This window comes from Passer montanus, unplaced genomic scaffold (genome assembly GCF_014805655.1).
Source record: "Passer montanus isolate IOZ18808 unplaced genomic scaffold, ASM1480565v1 scaffold133, whole genome shotgun sequence".
Classification (NCBI taxonomy): domain Eukaryota; kingdom Metazoa; phylum Chordata; class Aves; order Passeriformes; family Passeridae; genus Passer; species Passer montanus.
The window spans coordinates 235,762-257,022 of NW_024360166.1; the positions used below are offsets into that span (position 1 = coordinate 235,762).

Here is a 21,261-nt window from a genome sequence, read left to right on the forward strand (position 1 = left end):
CTTTAAAGGTCAAATATATTTGTTATGATCGACTTAGTGTTTCCTTATTTCATGAATCATACACTTTTTGTGCTCCTATAGGCCTTGTTTTATATTTAAGCATTTAAAACACAGGAACTGCACTGCACCTTTCAGCTCCCAGCTCTGGGGATTGGTGTGGTTGTCGAGGTGCTGGGATGTGGAGAGCACGGCCAGACCTCTGCACACATTGGTTTTGTGCTGGACAGAGGCAGGGAAGGAGATCTGCATCAACAGACATCAGCTGTTAAATGTGAAGTTTTTCAAACACACAGAGACGAAGTATCCATTAGGAATTTTGGGAGCTATAGTGAAAGGATTTATGATACCTTCGTTATAAAAGATGAGGAGACACACTGAATTTCGACTTGGGGAATTTAGCAATCTCTTGTGACAGAACCATGGGCTTTACAGTACAACACCAGTATGCACAGGATATATTCAAGATGTTACTTTCTCCAGCTACAGAAAAAAATGTGTTTTAGAAAATTGAACTTAGGGCTCCTGACCATGAGACATGTAAAGAGGGAAGCATCTCTTCATACTCTTGTGAGATTTCAGAGATGGGTTCTGAAAGAGAAAAAGACATAACGGTCTGTTATGGTGACAAAGAGGTTTCAGCATCCTTCATCCTTTTTACTTGCCTCCTCAAAAGGATCCAAACCTTCACACCCTTCTGAATTTGTGCTGTCTGTGCCATCTTTAATCAATATTTGATTCTTCTCTACTAGAGGTTTTAGAATATTACAGCAAAATGTGGTAAGCTCTGTATTTTAGTAAGGTAGGAACACGTTTCTGGCAGTTATGTTTAGATGATTTTTTGCATGAGCAAGGGTAGTAAACCTTTGGGTGCTGAGGTGTTGGGAGAGCAGACACCTTAGGGCTTGGCTACCTACAGGCAGAGATTGCTGAAAAAGGTAACAGACAGTGTTAAAACTACTGTAAGTTGTTAAAAATTTCTTTAAGTTGGTGTACTGCTATGTACCTGACAATTCCAGTTTTAATAATAATAATAATGGTATTCTGTATTTTTTTGCATGAAAGCTTCTGGAGTTCTTAATGGGACTAGTGAAACCATCAGGGTAGAGTACTCAATTACTGAGAGGCAGTGAGCAACTTGATGTGCATTCACTTTTGCCAGAGGTTTTGGAAACACATGCTTTGTAATAAAGTACATTTGACCTTTCTTTGCCTTCCATTTGGCATGAATTCACATTTCATTTCAGTTTTGAAAGTAGAGGCAATGTCTGTAAACCACAACACATTATTATGCACCAGACCAAATAGGAGGTAAGGACAGGGAAGGAAATGATTGTTGGGTTGCATTTTATAGATGTTTGATAATACATATGTATTATAATGTTTTTAACTGGGATATATACAATAAGAGCATTCCAGGTTGAGAAATATGCAATTGATATGCAATCTAGACACAAAATACTGCATCTCATGAGTAGAATGTGTCAGACCTGGAAAACTCGCAGAGCTTTTGTCTGAGTTTGCAGTGAGCGCCTCTCTTGTGGGCTCCTGGCTGTGCAGCGAGTCCTGCTGCAGCTCCTCTTATTAGACAGGGAACTTCCTTGGCTCAAGGAAAAACCCTTTGAAGTGACAATGATGCTGTAATGTACCGATAGAAGATGGTGTGGTTCCATTATCTCTCATAATGGACATTGGTTTGGAGAGAGCTTCGCCTTTGTCCTTTCATCAGGAACTGGTTTGTTCAGTGCTCAATGAGCCACTCCTGATTTCTTCAAAGAATGTCTGTCAGGGAGTTCGAGTGTTCTGGAGTAACCATTGTTAGGAAATGTTCTTTTCTTGAGTTTAAGACAGCTGTAATTATAAACATCTCACCGTTTGGGTTTTTAATAGACGTGATTACCACAGCAAATATGTTCAGCTGTTAGATTTGAAGAATATATTTCTGTTAGCTCTTAGGCAGATCTTGCATGTAGTTGCAGAAAGTGTCTCTAACTTTATGACATGTTGATACCATTTTTACATAATAATGCCATCATAATAATGGTGCTATTTTTACATAAATATTTTAGAGTGCTACATGAAGTCACTAATTTTTATTTGTGTTAAATCTCTTCATGCATATTTGGTAATGCTTATATAGATGTGTTCTCATTTTATCAGTTGAAATCAGATAATTTGCTAATTTCTCAGACATTGTGAGGTATGTTTGATCACTCATTTTAATAATATAAATTATTTTGGTTTAAAATATTTTTAAAAGCATTTCATTTGGAAGTATCACTCAGGTTTTGACTATTAGATTTAACACGATTGCATTTGGTTTGCTCATCAAAAGTGGAGAACATTTAATATTTATTCATAACAAAAGTATTAGAGAAGCTGTCAATAAATTTTCTGTCATAATTGAATCATAGGATATCTAAATTGTTGATAATATGATCTGCTTGTTAAACAAAAGTGTCTGGAGAAAATGATGGATTAATTGACTGATGGCTAAGGTTTCTCTCAAATATAATGGTTTACCCAGTTTGATTTGATTTGTGTAAAATAACTTTCTCTAATAAACAATTTGCTCAGAGGCAATAGAAGAAATGAATGGTTATCAAACCAAACTTAATTAGTCTCTCCTAGATTGATATTACTTGGGGAGTCTTCGTTTTAATTGTGGAGAGCTGGATACAAAGAGTTTGGTTCATTATATTTTTCCTGTATAAACACTATTGTGTAACTACCTATGGAATATAACATGTAAATTCATTTTAATAAGTGCATGTAAAGTGGATTAGCTAATTATGCTAGGCTAAAAATGATTCCTTTAATTATTTTACATATTTAACTACTACTTCAATTTTATTATTGTTAGTCTGTAAACATAATTTGTATTAGCTCTGCCAAACTAATTAGAATATACAACTTAAACAGTTTTAACAGTTTTGTAATGTTCATAATGCACTTTTCTCTTAAAAATGCATTTCTATTATAGAAATTATAAAGAAATTTTTGGCATATAAAGATTTTTATATGTGAAGAACAATACCTTTTTCTCAAAAATACAGTTTCAGAAAAGTTCATATGGTTTGAGACTCTGGAATATTTGAAGAAAATATATGAAGGAAAAAACCTTTCTTTTCCTCAGAGATGGAGTCAAACTAAACATAAATCATTGAGTAACATAACTTTGTGAGATTCCAGACTGTTAGGTTGTCCATGGATAACACAAACTACAAATACAGTTGCATTTCACCCTTTCAAAGGTTAAGCACATACTTAATTGTGTTTGTAGGTGAGAATCTGCATGTTCAGACGATGGGGAGTTGCTCTTAAAGGCTTCCAGTGAATTAAAGGTAAATAATTTTCTCTTTTCTTTGAAAGAAGAAAAATTTTCAAAACATCTGTAGAAGCTTTACAAGATTTTAATATAAAATGTACATGAGAGGGCTGTTGTTTGAAGCCGAGTGGAAAGCAAGACATTAGTGAAGAGTAATTTGGGTGTTCTTAATTATATTCATTCATGATTAATCTAGGGTTTACAAACCCAAAAATTACTCTGGATTATTGTTTCTTCTCACGCATGAAGTTTTCATTTTGACCATTTGTTACTTTAGTTTTCTTTAGTGTAGGAAACTACAGGTAACTGAAAATGCAGGGAGGAAATACGGAACATCTTTTAGTTTTGTCTGTACAGTCACTGAATGTAGGTGTGCTCAGACCTGGGGACATGGAGCCTTCTCGGCATAAATTGGTGCCATGAGCCTGACCTGGCACATCAGTGAGAGTGACAGGAGCCTGCTGCAGACTGGCACATTGCAAACATCTTTGGGGCAGAAACAGCACTGAGCAGAACCTCTGGTACTCTCAGTTAACGTGTTCTCAGGAGTTCTCTCTGAGACTCAGATGCTTTGGTTTCATTATCTCCCCTCTGTCAGGCCAGCAGAGCCCTGGGTCTGCACAGGGCTCCTGCACCCTCACTGCAATGGCTCTGGGAGGCTCACCGGCATCTGGGGGGGCAAGACAGCTCCCCCCCCCAAATAACATACATTAGTCTTTAGAATACAGTAGGTTGATGAAAGTAAACTTAAACAGTAAAGTTGAGCAAGCTCCTGGACACTATTTACATATCAAACTTTATCAGTTAAATCTCATTGAAGTCACTGAGAGTCTCACAACTGTCTTGAGGTCCCTCCTGCTGTGACTCAGCGGTGCAGCAGAGAGGCCCTGTGGCCACCAAACCAAATCCAGATGTCAGATTCTGCTGAAAACCCTGAGAGCACAAGGGCAGCTCTGTGCAGGCAGGGGTTCCTGCCTGGGGTGCAGGGAGGGCATTGTGAATGTCATTATTAAACACTCACTGATTTACAGATAAAATCCAGTGATGCTGAGGTTGGGATCATAATCACTCTCCTGACTAATTGTGTGTCATGGTTTGAGGCTGGCTCAATACCAGTGCCACCCATGAAAATACACTTTCCCTAGTGGCTTTTGTGAGATATGATCAGGAACAGAGCAAAACAGGCTCCAACTTAGGCATAAAGGAGACAAACTTTATTACCTAGAGCATCTAAAAAGGAACAGACACAAAACTAAGAATGAATACCCTCCAAATACATTCCTCCTCCTTCCCCCCTTTTTCCTCCACAGCATGAAATGACACCCAGATTTCCACACCGTCACCATCTCTCAGATAATCAACTTTCAGTCCATCACCACCCCTCAAATAATCAACTCTCAGTCCATCAGGGAGAGAGGAGTCCCCCCTTGTGTTTCCATGTCACTCGTGGCACCACTTGGAGAACATTTGCCCTCGTGACCTCATCCTTTCATGTTCAATGCTCTCACCACTGCACATGGACCAGAACTGCTTCTAGGGTTCCCCTTTTAAGGATGCTTTGCCCAGTTCCAAAAAAGCAGCAGTCTCTCAACTTCGGGACACCAGTCCCCCCCCAATTCACCCCCTGGGGCCTCGTGTACCTTCAGTGGCCAAACCAGGTGCCAGTATTCAAATCCAAGCACTGATTTGTTTGACCACAACCTCCCAAAAAACTCACTTCCTTCATAACCTACGACATTGTGGCAAGCATCACAGAGAAGAGTGTAGCAAGATTGTGTGGCAGCTCCCACTAAATGTGTTATTTTAAAGATAACACATTTAAATTATTTAAATTTAACACATTTAAATTATTTAAATTTAAATAATTCTTAGCAAGTATTTATTTTCTTTGATAAACTATAATATATTCCTTTACAAGTCATATTTCATTAGGCAATTTTACTCATTCTCAAATAAACAAAAACCCCCAAAACCTTTGTTTACAACTTCTTGCCTTACAGGCAGGAAATAAGGATTCTTTGACTTTTTGCAAACCTTTATGATTCAAGGTAGTTAATTCTTTTTAATATAGAAGAAAACAAGTTAGGGCACAGAAACAATTTTAGTTGGATCAGAAATGCAAGGTTTATCCTAAAGCATTTACATGTTGGTATCTGAATTGGAGTATTTAAGAAATAATAAACAGTATACAAATGAACATAGGAAGTGATCTTGAAATATTAAAATTCTTAAAGCATAAAAATGATACATGTTAAAATTATATTAAAACATTTATAATGTTTAATCTTAAAGCAAAGGTAAGCACAATTTTCAGATCAAGTTTTGAAGTTGTAATATTGCAAAGATGTGTGTAATGTGCTTCACTGAGGTTGTGTTATTCTGAACTGGCACGTTTCACTTCACTGACTGACATGTTGCTATGGTGTGATTCATGCTGAATCTTTGTAATCTCTATTGGTATCCAAACATACTGTGCATTATTAGATAATCACGTACTAAGTCTCATGTTAGTGTTACATCACCATTCCACTACAATGCGTAGCAAAAGTAGTGATGATTATTTAATATTTTTATCCTGATAGTTTCAGCTACAGAGTTTCAACACACACTTAGGAGGAGTTGTGTTGCTTATTGTGCTTCCCAAGGAGTACGTTATGGGAACAGTAAATTTCTCATTCAGTATTTCATGGAACCAATACAGAGGGGTTCTCTGCATCCTCTGTTTTCTCTGTTACAGCACTGCTGGGTTGTTTGCCTGGCTAACAGTTTGTCCTTGATATCCTGTCTGCTTGACAAATCAAACAACTTGTTCTTGTATTTTAGTCAAGGTCCTTCCTGGACCCTTCTCATGACTCCCATCAAAGTCTTGTGGGAGCAAGGTAAAACTCAAAAAAAACCCCCAAGAAACAACAATATTTGCATATAGCAAACAGCTCCTAATTTCTTTGTAGTAATTTTGATTTGAAAACTAACCCAATAGTTATTAATTAGAAGAGTAACAACTTTGGTTTTACTACATTTTGTGGTTTTTTATAATCTGTGGTGGAAACTGACTGCATTCTGTTAATATTCCTAGCTTGATATTAAAGCCTATCACAGAATCACCATCCTCGTTCCTTCCATGCCTCCTGGCACCTCTCAGTGCAGAAACTTTGACCTTTCTGTACACATGGCACAGCTCTGACAGAAGCTGGCCTTGAACTCGCCATTCAGAACCCAGTCAGTATAAAGAGATCCTTTCCTCACTGTAAGACCTGTGAATCTCTCATTTATTTTCTTGCATTCTAAATGAGACCAATCTTTTGGAGGTCAATTGGCAAAGTGGGCCAAAACTTTAAAGGTAACCTGCCGGAATAAATTCTTTTGGTTACACCAAACTGGTGTTTACACTTGGCTGTCTTGGTACTTTATTTGAGACCTACCTTTGTGGTTTATTCTATAGTTACATGCAGGCTTCCAAACCCTACAGGTTTGGTTCTACACTTGATGGTTTCATGCTTTCATGTTCAGGATATGAGTAACTGTTTAAAAGGCTGAAGAATGTAGTTAGTTTTACGATTGTACTTGATAAGTTTATGAATGAACTAATATGGTCTGGTCGCCTGGAGCAGCAGCAGTCTGGATAAAAAGCCCTGGGAAGCCTCTTTCAGGGCTGTCTTCTGCATTCCTCTGTTCATGTCTGTATATATTCAGTGGTTTAAAATGCTGCATAGATAATTAGCAATAAGTTTGACTTTGATTTAGAGGGTCATTACGATGTATTTTTGTTACCTGTATACTGGCTTTGTATTCAGCAGCAGCTGTAAAAATAATCTCTCTTCCTGGATGAAGTTCAGAATGGAATAAAAACAATCTTTGTAATACTTCAGTCAAATAGTAAATGGCATTTGGGGATAAATAGAGGAGGTGACTGCAAGCTTTAATGGAAAAAGGATTTTTAAAAGGATTGTCTCAAACATAGTACAATAACTCTTGAGATAAGGAAGGGGGTTAAAGATGCAAAAGTGAAAGAGTGCACTCTTACCTGTTGCCAATTTTTTTTTTCATGTATGCATTACAGCTCTATTTTGTAATGGTCAGTATTGCCCTTATTGTGTTCTATTTACATGTCTGACTTCTTGTTTGGATTTTACTTGGTGATTTGGTATTAATTTTTAATGTGAAAGCACTTAGCATTAGGAGTTTGACATTTTGTCTGACCTTAATCACCAAGAGGATCATGAGAGGTTTATTCAGTGGGAAGAGAATTGTTACAGCTCCGACAGAAATGATGGGAAATAAGTAAACAGCCTTTTAAATCTTCACCAGAAATCAATAGAGCTTAAAGATGATGGACGTTGGTGTTTTTTGCTGCTTAAGGACTTCAACCTTTTACGGGAAAATATCTTCTCAGAGTGTCAGCGCTTTTTTGCCCAGCACCATGAATCACTGCTGCAAATAGAACACTCTGCATAGAGCACTTCATCATTGTTACACAGATGATGTTATAGCTCTGTCTCTCTCTGATACTGCAGATGTTTATATTTTACACATAGAGGTGTGGTGCTACCTCATAATATTGCTAATTAATGAATGATCAACAAAGTAATTATGTGTTTTTGATAGTATTTGAACTGATGAACTCCTGGTTTTATTCTGTAATTAAAGCCTACTGTTTAGAACTTTTCCAGTTTTATCTTCATCCCTGTGTCTATAGAAATACCTTCCTTTAAGTGTGAGTTCTCAACTTTTAGTAAGTGGGAGTAAGAGCTCCTCTGAAGTTTTGTGTCAGCAGGCCTTTCAGAGCCAGGCAGATTTTGAGCAGTAGCATAGCAAATTATGTACTTTGGCTTTTCATGAATGATTTATTAGACCTTAGGCTGATACAGTAGTTAGCAATATATGCAGAAAGAGCACTATTCAGACTGAAGTATTTGTACATTTGCATCATCATAAGTCATTTGTTGTGCTATTTGGGGTTTTATTATACAGTATTGGATTCCGTTTTAAAACAGCTAAGTGTACAGTAAATTATATTCAAATATAGTAAAGTTGCAGTTAAATAGTAATTGAGAACTTGACTTTCAAGCTTTCAGTTAATTTGTTTGCATCCTTATGCAGCCATTTACTCTGAATAAAGTGAAGGGGATTTAATTTTGATTTGTAGACAACCTTTTGTATTGAAAATAACTGTAGTGACTGTAGTTTTATGCTAATATCTAAGCATGCCACATATACTCTTAGGCAAAATTGTCCCTTAAGACCTTGTGATATGAAGTGATCTTTGATTTAAGGCTGCAGTACTTTGGCTACAGCTGTGTTCAATGATTATTAAACTGGAGTTATTACATAGCAGCTGATGGAATTTTTTCTGTAGTTTATCTCAATTGATTACCCGTATTGAGTACAGAGTGACAAACATTTAAAGCCGTTCCTCGTGTTCCTGGTGCAGCAGCCAAGCCCTGCACTGCGCTGGGCTCCGAGCTCCCACGGGCCTGCCGGGGCTGAGTCGGGTGGAGCCGGGATGGAATGGGGATAGAAGAACCGGAGTGGAATTGGGGTGGAATGGGGATGGACTGGGGATGGAGCCGGGGTGGAATGGGGATGGAGCCGGGGTGGAATGGGGATGGAGTGGGGATGGAATGGGGATGGATCTGGGATGGAATGGGGATGTGATGGGGTTGGAGCCAGGGTGGAATGGGGATGGAGCTGGGGTGGAATGGGGATGGAGCTGGGGTGGAATGGGGGTGCAATGGGGATGGAGCCAGAGTGGAATGGGGATGGAGCTGCTGTGGAATGGGGATGGAATGTGGATGGAGCCGGGGTGGAATCAGGTGGAGCAGGGATAGAGCCGGGATGGACGCAGAGAATGGGGCAGGGACCCCAAGGCTGGTATCCTCGGGACAGACTGGAGCCCTCCTGGAATCTCAGGGTTGTTCACCCGCAGGAAAAGGGGCTGTGTACATCCAGGCAGTGTTTGGTTGTCTCCTTAGTCAGCTAACGCATTGCAGGATGCCCAGCTTTGAGAACAGTACCTGGAAGAGAAGGAAAATCTTCTAAATAGCACAGCTCTGTAGTCATTTTCCTACCTTTCATCCACTGTTTCGATTATGAGGGCAGTGGGTAATCTTGTTCACTTAACATTAAAACTAAACTAGCAGAGATGGCAGGGATATTTCAGGACCGGAACCTTATTTTTTGATTACTTTGATGTCCTTAACATACAAATACTCCTTTTAAATAAGTTAAAAGACACCACAAAGAAGTACAGAAAAGGGAAAGAAGCACATCATGCCCTCTCACTAGTTCTTGTTGTTTAGTTGATCTGGACCTAAATTTTCCACTGTTAAGCAGATAATTTTGCTTACTTTGTAGTCGATTTTTATATATTCAGAGATTTCTTCTCCGTGATGGAGGCTGAAGATTTGCCTTTACTTCTCTTTTATTGTTTTAAGAGGACAGACACAGACACCAGATGCTGGGTCAGAGACATTTCTTTCAGGGCGAGAAGTTTGGACTTCTTTGGAGGTTTTCCTGGGACAGCAAGCACTTTTCTTAATTTTTCAACTTTTAAACATCATGTAATTTTTAGTGTTTTAATATTTACCACATACTAATGCTGAGTATGGATGTTCTTTGACAGCCTTTTTTTGATGATTTCGTGTAGCTTTAGTAAAGATGAATAAGCATTCTATGCTTATTTCTTAACCAGTGAACGACACAATAGCAAGCTGTAAACTTGATTTTTTTTCAATTTGTTGCTTTTCTTTTTAAACCCATTGATGAAGCTTATTTGCCTTAAAAAATGTCTCCTCCTTTGGTCTGTCCTGTTGTAAATGTGAAGTAACAACTGTGTGGATGTTACCCCTCTCTGCTTTACCTTGGTTGCAGCTCCTGAAGAGAGTCTTTCAAAGCAGGAGGGATGTGCAGCAGGTCTGTAAGCATTTAATGGAGCCTTTCCTGGCTGCCTGGGGAGCCCTGGGAATGTGGGCTGGGATGGGACAGGATCGATCACCATAAGTGTGTGGGGGAGGGAGGGGACAGCTAAAAATTCTAGGCAGGTAAAAGAATTTTTTTAATTAAGGATGTTGCTGGCCCAGGATCAAATGGATATGGCTATCAAACACCCTTGGTTAGAAATTCAAAACATCCAGGCTCATCCAGAAGAGCCTCACAGAGGGGGAATTATGAAGGGAAAATTATTAACAGATTTTGAAATGTAATTTGAGTGACTTATAAAAGGATTAAGGGATATGGTTGCCTGTATTGGTACAAACAGTATTCAGCATCCACATGATTCCTTCTAGGTATTTAAGATTTCTTTAGAGACTTTATCTGTTCTTTAACATGATTGAATAATGGAGAAGTTAATTTTGCATTTCCCTTTTAAAATCTTGTATTAATACTTGTGAATCTATGAACATAGAGTATAACTAATGAGATTTCTGCCTCGTTTTTCTATCTGAAAATAATCTCTAGATGACATATTGTCCATCTGGAGAGCAAAGGAAGGTAGGACTCATGCAGAAGGCAGTGGTATCCCTGCCGATGGCGCAGCCTTGCCGAGGTAGCCAGGGAGAGCAGCTGATGGCTGCTGCTGCTCCTTCCGCTGCCTGGTTTCACTTCTGAGCCCACAGTGACTGCAGTGCAGAACTCAAAAGAGGATTTTACTGCTTTGTGCTCTGTACTATAAGTGAAGCTGAGTTTGACAAGGCTCTGCTGCTCTGCACACGCCCTGGGAGCTGAGGCTGTGACATCCCTGTGACATCCCTGTGACATCCCTGTGCTGCCTTGGCTGCACTGAACGGAGACAGCGCCAGACAAAGCTCTCTGTGCTCGCAGCACTGCCCTGCTCGCTCTTCTCTGGGATGCTGAAGGTGCATGTCAGCCTGCCAGGGTGAGCTCGGTGCAGTTGCTGTAGTGCTGGGTGGGAAGCTTGGTCTGGTGGTTCACACTGCAAGCTATGTGTGGAGTGTGTAAGAAGGTCTTACTTTTGCTGATTTTCAGGATGAAATCACTGAACTGCTCATTTATGATGTAATGCTTATCTTCCCTTTCCTTGCAAGTGGTTTGTTACAGTAATTTTCAGATGTCTTTAACATTCCCATCTCTTGTGCTTGTGTATCACATAACGAGACTCCTTTGCTGCATGTTTCAATTCAGTGTTGCAGAAGAGGAGACTGAAAATGAAACCAAGTGTTGATCCTTCCTCAATGGTAATTTTGTTGGATATTAATTGGTAACTTGTTTTGGATAGACACACAATTATTGATCCTTGGATTTAATAGAAGATGTGAAGCAAAAGGCAGCAGAAAGGACACGTAGAGCAGTGTGTTCTCTGAGCAAGCAGGGCCATAGCTCTGACTCTGCCACCTGCAGTGACAGGCTCAGTGTCAGTGCCACCTGCAGTGACAGGGTGGGTGTCAGGGCAGGTGTCAGTGCCACCTGCAGTGACAGGGTGGGTGTCTGGGTGGGTGTCAGTGCCACCTGCAGTGACAGGATGGGTGTCAGGGCAGGTGTCAGTGCCACATGTGGTGCTGCAGGTCCCTCCTGTGTCAGGGAACTGCTGGGATCATGCTGTACATCTTCATCAGCCAGGCAGGCACAGCAGCCTCGTATTCCCATGAGCTGTGGCCGGGCCATAATTAACCTTGTGAACCCGGATTTCGAACAGAATGTAAAATCAGCTCAGGTTATCAATTACAGTCACACTCCATTGATGGTTGCCAAGGAGAGCTTCTTAGGAAGAAAAAGACATTATGATTTGCTCATTTCTTCATAAAGTAGCAAAATATGTTACCATTCATTAAATCATAAATCTAAATAATAGCTTGTCTGTAGATGTAATATCTCCTTATTTTGGTGCATTACTCACAGGTCATGGGCCAGTACCACGTCCGTCATTAGCAAAGCTCACAAGTAATTGTTATAAAACTGAATTAGGAAATGTTTTATAAAAAGAAATTACTACTCTTTAAAAATAAGGGAATTTTATCAATGTTTTGAGTTTTTAATATAATCATTTTAATCTATGTTGTAAATGCTTAACCCTTGAGTCTGTGGAAAACTAGTTTTACATAATTCAGGGACTTCAGAGTCCATATATTTGTTGTAACCTTTAAGCATAATCATGAATTAAAAGCAGTATTTGAGATTATGATCTGTTGGGTTTATCAACTGTTCTCAACTGAATTTATATCTTTTTAATACTAGTCGATGATGCTTTATAGCATCAGTGTTACTCAATGTTAATAGCACAATGTTTATAGGTACTCAATGTTATATGCAAAGGAAATGATAATCTAGTTAGTTTTAATTTTTTTATTCTTACATGGTACTATATGAATATGCAGAGTATTTTTAAACAAACCTCTTATGTGTTTTTCCTATAATGTACTTAATTCATCATAAAAATGAATGAGGTTATTAGTCAAGGACTGACTGCTTTTTCATAGTTTGATTGCTACTGTCACCAGTGTTTTACAAATCTGGAAGGATTCCCCTTTTAAGAATAGTTTGTCATTATTACTCTATAAATACAGACAGTAATTTATCTGTCCACCTCTGCAATATCTTATGATGGAGGAAAAAATCCTATTACATGTCCATAATATATAGAAGATCTTTAGTATGCACTTCAATAATTTTTATTTGTTCTTTTCTCTTGTTAGTATTGAAAATTTTATTTTCAAGCCTACTTAAACAAATAAACACAGAATTACTAGAATATGTAATCTTTGAAAGGCAATAAATGTTATTTTCTTGAGAAGACTTGTAACATACTTTTGGTCTTTCACATATAACTGTCCTTACCTGCTAACAGTACCCACAGTCCATCCATGCATGAGCAATCTTTTCTCAAACTTCCCTTAATCCTTTTCCTTATTTCATTTTCTGTAAGTATGGATTTGTTAACTGCTTCCAAGATATTTCAGTCTTATTATTAATTAAGGCCGTCCATCAGAAAACAAGGAAAGGGCCTTTAGGAGACCATTTGACCTCACAAGGAAAGAGTCTGATAAAATTGGGTTGTTTTTTTTTACCAGCCCACAATTTAAACACAGTCTTATTTAAAATAAAAAAAAAAACCAAACAAAAAACAAACAAACAAAAAACAGCATGAACCTCATGTAAGGGTAGTCCATCCATGGTACATGAATTCAAAATGTTACATTTCTTTCTGTATCCTTACTTGTTATATTTGGGAAAACAAATTGTATATAATTCTCTTTAAAGCAATTGCTGGTTCCTATGTAGAACATAGGAAAAATATCTGAAGTATAAAATTCGGGTAACATAAATTCTTGCATCAAAAAACCCCCCAAACTAGAAAATTATTTAATTGTGCTTCCAGTCGGGGTTTAATATTGTCTGTTTCCATCTACGGGCAGGGGTTCCCTGCCCACTCTGGAGGTTTGTCCCGACTCTGGCTCTGTTGTTCAAAAGGGCAGCACGGTTTGCACGAGGTGTGACAGGATTTTGTGTGCAAGCAAAGCGATGTGCTGAGGTCTGAGGGAACCAGTACTTCTTTGGATTTTATATGTCTGGCTGGAATTCCGGAGGGCTGTATGGCTGTATGGAAGCACTGACAGAGGGTTGCCAACCCCAATTACAAGGGTAACAAAAGACACCCAAATTAAATTCTGAATCTTTGAAACCAATTCAAAAATTTTTTTTTACCTCTTGAATTTCTTTCTCTGCCATTCCTTTCTGTCTTTTTCTGTCCTTCTTCTTAACAAATGACTTTGTAGTATATTTGCTAAAAGATTCTGAAGAGCTGCTTGAATAACAGTATTAGGTGCAGTGTTAATTATCCTCCTTAAATGCATTTGCATGTAGGTGATACCTGATTTATAAAAAAAAAAAAAAAAAACAACCCAGTTTCCTTTTCAGCTTCTGCAGACACAAGCCAAATCTTGGACAACAGGATTCTTTAATGTGGGTTTGGGTTTTTTTCCCCCTCACATCTTAATTAGGAAAGGGAAAGTATAATTTTATAAAATAAAAACTAGGTTTCTGTATCTGAGCAGTATTTTCTGGATTGTGCTTCTGCAACAATATTTAAGATACATGAATGGAACAGCACATTGGCCGAGGCCTTGGAAACAATGAGCGTTATTCATGCCATGGAAATCAGCAGAACCTGAAAACTGGGTTCCTTAATAATAGGATCTCTTCTCTTGCATTGGAATCTAAAAAGTTCTTTAATTCTCAGGTTTATCATTTCACATTCTTAAAGTTCATTTCTTCCCCCAATCTGAGGGTGATTTATGGTTGCACTGTTATGGATGAAGTAGTTTCATCTTTCAACCTCACTGTATTTTCTCTAGCATTTCTATCACTTAAGACCTCAAAATAAAGGTGAGAGAAGATGAATGTGTGTGTGGAAGAGCTCTCAGCTGGACCCAGCCCCAGGTATCCGAAACTTTGCAGTTTCTTAAAGTTTAATGAATGTTTACTGTGCTCAGCAGAACAATCTGAAAGGTCAGATGAAAACCAAAGGTAGTATTCCACTGAGCTTCATCACTGTGACGCTGCTGGTATTGCAGTAGTGGAGCAGCAGTGTTTCGTAAGCAGAGTGCTTTGCTCTCCTCGGGTGGTTGGCACACGTGGGGATGGACACAGGCAGACCTGACACAGCGGCCTGTCTGGCTGGGATATCCTTCCATGGCTTTTTGAGTCTGTGTGTTCCTTTAAAGAATCCAAGACACAAACATGTTCAGATAAACGGAGTGTAACAGTAGTAGGTGGCAGTGCAAGCAGCAGACAGTGTCCTGGGTTCAGTTTGGTGCAGGCAGGGGCAGGGATGTGCCAGGAGCCCTCTCACCTTGGTCTGGGGGAGCAGCTCCAGAGCACAGGCGGTGCTGGGGTCATGGGTGGTGCTGGGGGCAGAGGGGGTGGTGCTGGGGTCACAGGTGGGTGCTGGGGGCAGAGGGGGTGGTGCTGGGGTCACAGGTGGGTGCTGGGGGCAGGGGGGGTGGTGCTGGGGGCACAGGTGGGCGCTGGGGGTACGGCGGGGGCTGGGGGCACGGGGCTGCTGGCTGCTCTGGGGTCCAGCCTGCCCGTGGGAGGGCTCTCCCCCTGCCCCCGGCGTGCTGCAAGCAGCTCCTGTCGGTGTCAGACGAGGTTTCCTCGCTGCTGCTCTCGCCGAGCCGAAGCCGAGCCCAGGAAAGGCGGGATAATGAGCGGAGCGGTGCAGGGAGGTGATTGATGATCCCCGGTTCTGACAGCTCCAGTGCCGACATTCCCTGGGCGTCCGATCCGGCATTAGCATGCTGACAGCTCAGCATTTAGGACATTATGGTAATTTATCCTGCATACGCTGTCACCTGCACTGTCAGAGTTTGTTTTTAATGATGGTATAACTATTTTGTTTGTTTGTACTGCATTCTTTTCATTTGGCTAATGTCTCCTCATTAGATTGCACCTAGTAAATGAGAGTAATTAAGTGTTTCCTATAGCTCAGATGCAATGATTAAGTTGCAGAGTTGGTGCTGATTATGTTTTGCCATTTATCTCTATTTATCTGAGAATAATCCAGATGATAAACACATGTAATTTTTTAGCTAATGTTCAATAGATGAAATTTATGGCTTCTCAACGGAGCCAAACAATGTGTGTATTTTTATATGAATCCTAACTTATTGTACTTATATTTCTGTTAAATAAACATACAATTATTCGTGCAACTAAGAAAGAAAAGTGGAAAATCTACTGAACGTAGAGATTCTCACTTTTAAAAATGCATTTGTGTATGGAAAATGACTACTCATAATTCACTGTTCAGTGACTGTCTTTATTCTGCTTTCTCAAATATCTACAGAGATTCCTGTGGTGATATTTCTGAGGATTTTTTTCCTGCAGTTATTATCTGTATTTGTTATTATTAATTCTAGAATACAAATTGCATCTCTAGTACTGAAATGTAATTTTCATATAGACACTTGCAAATGACTTAGTTTAGAAACAAAACAAAAAAAAATACACTGAACACATCAAATTAAGTACCTCACAGCAATTTGTAAATCTTTATTTAACTTTCATGCTGTAGATAGACATTGAAAAATAGCTTGAGCTATTTCTTCAACACAAAGTAGCAATAATTAATTTTCATACAAATAGTAATGGCAACACTAGGAATACCCTGAGTTGTTTGATGATGTTTCTTTGTTTTCCTGGCTCTGTGACCTTCCTGGCACATCACACTATGATGTGCTATTTCTAAATTAATTTACTATTTCTAAATATATAATTAATATATATACCTTGAGAAAGTCAGACATTGTAACCCCATAATTGTGTGGGGTTTGTACATCAAAATTCTGATTGGCTTCAAAAGTAGCATCTTTTGTGTGTCCCCAGTTAATAAACTGCTTCAACACGGCAGTTGGAAGCGCTGTTGAGGCACAGACCCTGGGCTAGTTTGGGGTTTCTGTTAAATGTGGATAAATAAAAGCTGGACAGTGTTTCAGGCGTGCCTCCTGCCCGGCGTTCCTGGCCAGCATGGGAGCGCCCTCTCTGTGGTGTTGTGTGTCCCTGTGGTGTCACACAGGGGGCCATGCTGTGCCCGGTGTCCCTGGTGTCCTGCGGCTGCCCCAGTCACTGCAGATGGGCTATAGCGAGATTCCAAACACACCTCTCTTTGGAACAGTTCCTCTGCTTTGGACTGCTGTTTCCTCCCGGATGTGTTTCCCTGAGCAGCTCCTGGCCCGCTCTGGGCAGCGTCTCCCTGGCAGGTGCTGTGCAGAGTGTCACCGAGGTTCCTTGGGCTCAGAGCTCCAGAAGGCCCCGGGCTGGCTGGTTCGCCTCGGGGTGCTCAGCCCGTGCCAGCGCCCCCATCCCAGCCCCCTCGGCCACTGAGGAGGTGACTCCTGGAGCTGGGCTTGGTCCACAGGGACTCTGCCACGCTGTGAAGCATGGTCAATAAAATCCATGAGCTTTGTCCCTGTTTCAGGTGTTCCCACCCTCACCTGCTGAAGAGTGGGACAGTGGGTTTGAGCTAAGGGGAGCAGTGGGCCCAGGGGCAGATGGACACGGAAACCTGCAATGAGCTCCAGCACAGTGGGGCAAAGACAGCTGAAACGTGCTGGGCAGGAGAGCTCGGGGCTGGTGGGCATGGCCCAGCCATAGCCCACAAATTTAAGGGATTTTCAGTTTGTGCATATTTGTTAGGCTGGTTGAGATTTTTCCAATATGTCTTCCAATTATTTAAGGTTCAATTTTCATTTTTTAATACATAAAATTGTATTATTGATACAACTTGGTAGACTTCTATCTTGAAATATATGTTAATCAGATCAAATTGTTGCTCATTAGAATTTATTTGTTTCCTGAGAACATCCATTTTAGGGCATCAGCATTCTTTCTGAAAAAGCAAATACTCTATTCTGTTTATGTGGGTCAGTCCTGAAGTAGCTGCATAATATCCCGTGTCTGGAATTCAGTTGTCTTTTCTCTTGGGTGGGTCAGGAAGGCAGTTGAAACAGGCAGTAATGGCTGCTGGGCTTTCATTTCTTTGTGACTGGTAAATGAAACACATGCAGCCTCACCAAACTACATGACTAATGACAACCTCCAGTGGCTCCTGCAATCAAAGATTAATTTGCTTTATCAAGTTTAAAGAATAGTAGGTGATAAATCATGTCAAAAAGAAATAATCAGTGGCAGGCTGATGTTCTTTTGCACAGTGGAGGACAGGTGCAATAGAGGATTCATCTGCCATAGACTGTTAATTTTGTTCTCATGCTGATGCGTTAATTTTTATTTAGTTGATTTTTCAGTCAAATGGGATGTATTGTCAACTAATATTTTTACCTAAAATATACAGTATTGCTTTTTAGCTCTAAAATTAAACATGTTTAGAGCATATCACTTTCCATCAAAATATCTCCCATTTAATTCCTTTAATAATTGATGGATATATCTCTCTCCCATTGGGTTTGCTGTCTTGGAGCACGGCTTAATGTGGACAGGAATAAAAATATGCTGTACGTATCTGGTGCATACATAATATATTTCTTTTCTCTGCAGTTGATTCTTGTTTAGCCAGATCTGCTCTGCTGTTCTCTCTGCAGGAGAAGGCTGATCTTAGCCCTAGAGTTGCCCTGGTGCTGCAGTTGCTCTGGGTGCTAGCCCCTGGGCAGCTGAGGTTTGACCCATGTGGGACTTGCTGCCACCTCCTCCCACCCACTGGTGGCACAGCACAGAGGGGTCAGCGTGGAGCAGGACAGAATCAGTTCTCCTGCTTCTCACTTAATGAAGCCATTCAGAGACTGCAGCTCTGACACTTATGCAATTACTGAATGTAATCATCCTAATAAAATCTACAGTTTAAAAAAATCTGTTGTGGTATGACATGGCATAGCATGGCACTGACTGACCTGCATTTATTGTGAATCCTGGTGTCCACAGAGCAAGGGCTGCAGATGTTTGTTTTTCAAGGAAAATCCTGTGCTAACTTAGCTCTTCAGCTGCACAGTCGATTGTTGAGCATTTTCAGTCCATATTTCAGTTAAACCACAGCCCAATAACATATTTGGCAACAAAGTTTTCTGTGTGTAAGAGAATTTTAGTAAAGGAATAATGCAGATTCCGTTATCTTCAGTCGTGGCTAGCAATGCTTGTGATTTCATACCAATATGAAATCACAAGCCCTCTAGTGGCATTCTGAGTGCTGGAAGTGTGGCTGGCAGGGTGCAGGATGCCTTAGGAGAGATGGGCATGCACACAGGGTGGCTCATTCTTAACACGGTGATGGCTCTGAGAATAGGTTTGGGGAACAAGGCCAGAAGAGTCTGTGTTTGTCTACTTTGGGCCAAAAAAGAAAAATATCCCCCTATCAATTTAAATCTAAAATTCTATAGCTAAATTAAGACATTTCATAAATTTCCTTCAGCAGGCTTTAGGAATACAACTCCTCATAACAGCACTTTCACCCCCGAAAAATATCTGTTGCTGTCTTCAAGTTGATAACAGATGAGTGAAGATAGGTAATAAATAATAGTATGGAAAGTCTTCTTGTTTGAACATGTTTTGCCAAAAGCACTGAATATGAAGTTGGGTGAGAGAAAGGAGAAACATTCTCTGAGTATGACTGACATACTTTATGATGATTTAGTGGAACACCTCGCAGCCAGCTGTCGCTTTTGTTCACGGGTGTTCTAGGGCTGTCACACCCCTGTTTCTCTCACACAACAAAGTCACGGTCTAATTCATTGTTAATTGTTGAATGATTCTTTTTATAGTATCCAGTGATGCCCCAGGAGCCACGTGGCTTCCTTAGATTCTTACATGTTAAAAAAATGGAGTCAGAACTTTAATGTTTCAAGCAGTACGACTTGGGTTCATCTGTGCATCACTTGAACTTAGGAAGGCTTAGGGCTTTTCCACTTAGGAAAAAGGTGTATTTTAGTTACAAGAAAAATGAAAATAAACATTTTCTCCAGAGCATCTGGTTCAGGTTTGTGTTAGATTTTGCCAGTGTGTGGTGTAGCAGGGTGTGATTTTCATACCTAATTGGATTAGTGAAAGGCAGAACAACTGGTGCATCTCTGTGCATCTGCACAGGAAGGAGCAGTGATAGGCTGTTTCACCCAGGCAGCGTGCAGGCTGGGGCAGTGGAGACCGTTATCTTGTCTGTAACCATTTTCCATATCCTAAAATCAAATTTGCAGAACAAACAGCAGTTGGGCTATGCTTCATATTTCATTAGATAGGCACATCCTCACAAAATTATTTTGATTAGCCCATGCAGAGATCTTTCTGACATTTACTTTTGTGTGCTTAGAGAGTAATCAAAAATGCTAAAAATGTCCTGATATGGGTCTGTTTCACATACAGGAATATATTTTTGAAGTACACTTTTCAGACTTAAATGCACTTTTGTTAAACACCACAGGAAGGCATACAGTTTTCTGTCTTCTTTCACTTGCCCTTCTTCTGAAGCAGGGAGGGGAAAAATACCCCAAGTGTTCCAGTGCTGTGTTTCACACAGGTTTCATCTGTATCATCTTTGTTGGAAGAGTTGGTAGTTGGCATCAATTTGGATCAAAAGACCTACAGTTAGGAAGGCCATGAGGAAGGTTCCATATTATTTCTCCAGAGCATTCTCACTACTGACGAGTTGTTTCCTGAGGCATGTAGCTCTATTGAGAAAGATGTCTTCTGGGAACAAAAGTTTTATTTCTGAAGCAGGGTTTTATATCAATTTAAGTATTAAATGATTTGTATAGATATCATCTACACAATAAAATGGCTGATCACAAGATACGTTAAAACTTTAGTATGTAAGTCAATATAAAATCATATTATTTTAGATTTTATAAGTATGTGCACAGAATCTGATGATTTATGTAACATTAATAGAATAGACTATTTTGAATGAGCTCTGAACAGCACAAGTTCATTCTAGTTTATGCATTTTCTTTAATAACTAATTTCTTCTGAATAACAGTAACATTTAGATTGTTATTTAGATAGTAATATAATCATCTCAATATGTGTGCTAAACTATATGAACTAAAAATTTAGTTGAGCAATTTCTCATAAGATAGGGGTGAGTCAGCAGAACCTTTCCAGCTCACTGGGCTTCTGAGGTGCTTCAGATTCTCCAGCTGAGACCAGCTGTGTCTGATGGCATCTGTCATCTTTGCGAAATCCCTCATCTTTAGACAAGATCATTGTGTTTGCTGAAGGGGTCGGCAAAACGAACCATGTGCGTGATTAAAGACTTACTGTCAGTCAGACTGTGAAGGAGGCGGTACAGGAGGCCTGGGTGGGTCCTGTGGGAGCCCAGGGCTGGGGAGGGCACTGGGCTGCTGTGGGTGCTGCTGGCTGGGGACCTGCGGCTCCTCTTTGGCTGCTCAGCATCAGCCACCCCGTCCTTCACTGTGTTCACTGCCCTGTGAGTGAGAGGGCCTTTTTTTACTTCGCCCTGCATTTTTCTCTCTTAGCCTGGT

General features: G+C 40.0%; 1 protein-coding gene across 3 annotated transcripts in view; it reads left to right on the forward strand.

Annotated features, from left to right (window-relative positions):
- Window positions 1-21,261, forward strand: part of LOC120497685 (kazal-type serine protease inhibitor domain-containing protein 1-like) — a 119,279-nt gene that overhangs the window by 32,258 nt on the left and 65,760 nt on the right. For 2 of the 3 annotated variants that reach the window (XM_039699463.1, XM_039699462.1), the window contains exon 6: window positions 3,281-3,341. The exons of the other annotated variant lie outside the window; for it this stretch is intronic. The gene's annotated coding sequence lies outside the window, so the exon portion shown is untranslated. The remainder of the gene's footprint in view (window positions 1-3,280; window positions 3,342-21,261) is intronic. 3 annotated transcript variants of the gene reach the window in all.